Genomic DNA, 5312 nt, shown 5'->3' on the forward strand with positions numbered 1-5312 from the left:
CTCCTTCACTGCTTCTGCTCTTACAGATGAAAAAAAAAAAAAAAAGGATGAAAAAAAAGAATAAAAGAATAAAATATCTTCCTTGTCAACATCTGAAGTTGTGGCAGTGAGACTGCTGAATTATGTATTGCTGTTGAAGACAAACACACCTTACAGTGCTTTGGTTGCTTGTTGAATGAATTGAGATCCATTTTTTTAGAAACTCAGGCAAACCTACACATGCTGGAGTGCACTGGGTGAAGCTGCCTGTGAAGATAGACTTTTTATAGTGGATAAATATTCAGAATTCAGATTAGGTGACCAGCAGAAAGTGTTTTCTTCAGGAACCAGGCATCTTAGAGAAGTGAAGTGTCCTTGAATTAATCAGCAGAAAAGGCAAAGCATTAAATTATAAATTCTAATCATAAATATTCATGACCTTCTTCTGGTATAATCAAGAATAGATAAGAAGTTGTGCATAAAAAACACAGCAACAGGCGTAGGATCCTGTGGTAAGATCTTTCAGTTCAAATCATTTGTTTTGAAAGAACTGGAGCTAACAATAAAACACATTTAGCTGTCAGCAGTCATATGAAGGGCGAGCTCACATAAGTCCTGCTGCCTCCAAGCACTGGAGTTACCTGATCCCATGCAGCATGGAGTTGTAGCTCAAAGTTAATGAGACAAGAAAATCACTGAGATTTCAGGTCCCCATGCTGTTCCCTCTATGGTCAGCGCCAGCATTTGAAACTAATTGCACTGGTACAGGATTAGAGGCATAATTCCAAGCCAGAAAACTGGCATGATTCCTCAAGGTGTTTGTTTACCCCCTTTCCCAGTCACTTGCCTTTGTGTAACCAGTCTCTTACCAGTACTTTCTGTGGAATGGTGCATGTTTCTTTTAGGCTAGTGTCATGCAGATCTGCAAAGCATCTGAAGTGCTGCTTGATCTCTCTGGGTGGACAATCTCAGATCTCCATTGAGTTCAGGCATCTTGCTCATATAAAGATACAGGTTACTATAGATAACTAAAGTTAGGTGTCCAGGTTTGTACCTGCAGAATAATTCAGGGCAAGTCGAGTCTCTGCACTAGACTTGAATGTCTAGGTTGCCAGCTGGTGTCAACTGGTCTAACTGTGTTGTTATCCTTCAGTGCCCAGCAGTACACTGCCATGTAGACACTGACCTTGACTTTCAATTCTCACTGTGGACAGTGAAAATTCTTGACCTAACTCAGGCTTCGCTGAATTTCATCCTGTCGAGACCAATCAGCCAAGCAGTGTTACAATGCATCTAGTTAGATAAAGTGTGACATATACTTTGGTGTGACATAGGCAAAGAGACACTTTGAGTCAGAAATTAAAATGAACAGATTGCATTTTGGTGTAAGTTTATGTGTGTAAGATTTCTCAGAGTGTGGGTTTATTTTTTGTAGAAAGAATAGAGCTGTTGAGCAGTGCCCTATTGATATCTGAACTTAAGTACTCTGAGGTCTTGTGATGCATAAATCTCGATGCATAAAAATTCTTCACCTTTCCAGTTGTGGAAAAAAACCCTCCTTATGCAATCCCACGTATTACTTTAGTCATGATAATACTCATAGAGAGAAGGAAATAATGAAATGGAGGAAAGCCAAACTTTTGATACTGATCATTGTTATAAATGATTCTGAGCAAATTCCTAGGGAATCTCATTCAGACCTAGTCTCACTACAGGGGTGGAAATTCTTAAGGGCTTTCTTTTTTGACTCTGAGAGTCCATGCTTTAGCTGTTCTTTTAAAACACCCTTTGCAGCTCATGGGAATTTTTCCTGGGTAAGAGCTGCAGGATTGGACCTTCTTAAGGATGCTTTCCATGTGCTAGAAGTCACGGATAAACAAACTGATTGAATCATTAACCTTTTGCTGATTGTTGGCTAATTCAAAAAGCGAGGGGGTCCTTTTTCAGAATCAGCAGGCAAGGAAGCTTGCAGATAAAGAGATGCTCTCATGTGCCAAGTGAGTACAAACCATAGGCTGAAAATACCAGAATAATTTTTCCTCTGTCACATCAACCTTTGCCAGAATAATTATGATTACAGAAGAAACTTAACCTTTCAAAGCAAAGCAAGAATTGGCTACTCCTATCAATAGGAAAAAAGGGAGGATGCTTCCCTAACAGGGATGGATCAGCATGTGATCACAAGGAGAGACAGTGCCTTTCACAAGGCTCACAACCTCCACAACATCCTCACATAACAAAAACAGGAGGGAAAAAGCATGCTTGTCCTCTGCTTTTCACAACAGGTTAACCTGTAATGGAATTCTGTCTCAGAAGGCAGACTGCCAGCCTTGCTCCTTTATGGATCTATAGAGGTCAAGTCTGCCCAAAGCCAGTGTCCTGGTCTGAGTTATAAGGTTGCTGGTTTTGTCATTTCTTTCTTATCTTCTCTTAGTCCTCCCACATTTTTTTCTTTTACATCTTCATCTTACACCTTTGTTCCCCCTTCTGTACTCTCCAAATGCATGCTGGAGAAGTGTCTGTTTGCATGCTGCAAAACCTGTTTTGATAAATACCAATTGCAGGTAAATGACACAATAAATGAGCATTGCAGATTTTTCCTGCCCTTTTCACTACGCAAAGGTGACAACGTGTGGAAAGAAGGAAAAACTGAAACAGAGGATTTTTTCCCACTGCGTATGCCTCACATAGCTCTACTCTCTTCCTGTAAAGGGCTGATACAGACTCTATGCACTCATAATACCCTACTTTAGGTATGGCAAACATGGCAGCAATCAGAACTAGTTATTGGTCTGTATCCCTAAATATGGCATATGCAGAGAATTTCTGTGTCAGCCTGTCAAGAGACAGCAGCCAGTCCTAGAAGGCAGATGAAGTAGAAGAGCAGGGATTACAAGCTGCTTAAATCTATCTGCTAAGCAACAGAGCAACAGCATATTATTTTTTTCATCTGATGCTTCTAAACTACAGAAACTACTAAACCAGATCTAAGGAGGTGGGAATGTCCACACAAGGCTTGACATATGTGCTGGATTTGTCTGCCAAAGCAGTATAGATCTGTTAGAATAGCATTGCTGAGAAAATTTTATTTGTCCAATAGTTCACCAGGGGAGCTATTAGTTTAAGTTCATTGCAACGCTGGTGTGGCTGTACAGAGCACTGTAGAGTGATGGTGAGAGTCCAGGCTCAGCTATACTCTGCTGGATGGTGTTGACATATCCTCAAATGACCCAGATGGTTGACTGAGTGAAAATCCTCTAATATGGGAGAACTTCAGGTCTGTGTCCTGCAGCATTCTGCAGTCAGGGCTGAAATAACTATGTATGCCTTGTTCCAGCCCTCTGCATTTTGTCCAGGCTCTCAGAACCCTGGAGAAAACTTCAAATTCACAGGTTTTGCACCAATCAATAGGCCATCACTAATTCCAGCAGCCTGTTTATATCAGTGTAGATTTGGTCTGTATTGCACTATTATTATCAGTATTACTGTGAGAAAGGTTATTAATGCCTTGACAGATTTCCACATACCTCTATGATATACATAGCTTCATACAGCAATGTAATTTTGTTCAAACATGGGCTTGTTTCATATTTCTCAGGGTTTAATCATATATTCTTTTTTTTTTTTTCATGGTGCAAACTCTAGACTATCAGTTTAAGCATTTGACCAGAAAATTGTTTTGAGGATCTCTTTAAACTCCAAACTGATTTTGGTAATCAGTGAAAGTGTGAGGTCCAACTACGTCTGGCTTTTCCAAGAACATTGTTTGTTTCTTCTTACAATTCCCTACTGAACAGATGATGGTGACAGCTAGGACAAGGGATCCCAGGTGTCACTGTTACCAGTCAGTTACAGGGATCTAGGTCTAATTCTTAGTAGGCTGATTTATAAAAAAAATTATTATTAGTTGTAGCAAATAGCTTAACTTGAAGTTACCCTGGCTTGACCTGGGAGATCTAGAACCTTCAGTGCTATGAGTCAGGGTGCTTCTGATGCAGCTTGTGGAAACCGGACAGTTTCAAGCAGCTCAAAGTCTGGCTGCAGCCATTTAGAACAGAAGATCCATTTCAAACTCTGATTTAAATACATGAGATTGAGCAGCCTGTTTTTGGTGTATGCTATATATATGCATGCAGAAATTTTGTAGTAGATTCTTTAATATTTATAGTGTGGTTGTGCCACTATTGAAAATTATACTTTTGAACAGAGATCTTCTCTCTTACACTTCTCCTCCTTAATTCCTGTCACTTATTATTGTAAAGGATCCTTTCTGACCTTCATGAATTTCCATGCCATGAGCTTCCATACCTCCTCTTTAGTACACAAGGGATTCAATCAAAATTGAAAGGAATTGTTTGATAAAAGTGGGTTTTTTGGGTTCCCTGTCTCAAGGGCTGCTGCCAGAACAGAAAAACAGGAGGTCCATGTTCTGCACACCATGGCAGGATTCTAGACTACATATCAGAGACAATGGGGAAAAATACTGACTTTTACTTAATATTAAGGTAATGCAAGAATGATTTAGAAGATGTAGGCTAAAAATCTTTCAGTTGAAGTACTAGTTATGGGAACCATAGTGCTGTAGAGAGAGGCAGAAATACAATCTGAGAGCATAAATATGGAGTTAATAGTGCAACAAACTAATTATATTTATTCCTACTTCTTATCTTTTGTGATATAATGATCCTGATTTAAGGGAAAAGAGACATGACTTTTATGAAGCATATGGGAGAGAAATTATGTCTCTTTCCAAAAGTGTTAAATTTCAAGGAACTAACATTTCTAAGGAAAGTTCCAAATCCATATAATATTCTTAGCATTCTGCATCACAATGCTTGTGCTGTGACCTTTACCTCAGGAGATATATCTGAGAAAATATATTTATCTGGACAACTGTTTAATGGTTCAAAGGCTGAAAAGGCTGCTATATAAATTACTTTAGCTAAAGCCTGCAATATACTTTACACTTTCATTTAAACCAGATTTCATTTTTAATGCTGTGTTTAAACATTTCCCCCTGCCCAAAGACAAACCCTTAACGAGTTATGCCAACGTCTGACACAGTTCAAATGTACACAGGGTAAAGTCCTATTTGGATTCAGAGTTAATAAAAAATGAAGTTGAAAAACTTGAGAATCCCTTATTGCATTTTTTGGCCTCCTCCAATTGCTTTTGAGAGCTAATACACTGCAGATTTCCTAATAAAATTTGTGCCAATGTAAGTTCTTGGCATACTGAGGATAAAATTAGCTCACAGAGACAATATTGGCAAAGAATTAGAAAAATTGAAGATTGTGTGCAAAATTCCGCCTTCAGTTATCCCCAGGCATTCC

At 39.0% G+C, this 5312-nt stretch overlaps 1 protein-coding gene across 1 annotated transcript in view; it reads left to right on the forward strand.

Moving 5' to 3' along the window:
* Positions 1-5312, forward strand: part of LOC103808395 (olfactomedin-4-like) — a 22002-nt gene that overhangs the window by 6643 nt on the left and 10047 nt on the right. The gene's annotated exons all lie outside the window — the stretch shown is intronic.

The sequence above is a fragment of the Acanthisitta chloris genome, unplaced genomic scaffold, assembly GCF_000695815.1.
Source record: "Acanthisitta chloris isolate BGI_N310 unplaced genomic scaffold, ASM69581v1 scaffold14758, whole genome shotgun sequence".
In the NCBI taxonomy this organism is placed as follows: Eukaryota; Metazoa; Chordata; class Aves; order Passeriformes; family Acanthisittidae; genus Acanthisitta; species Acanthisitta chloris.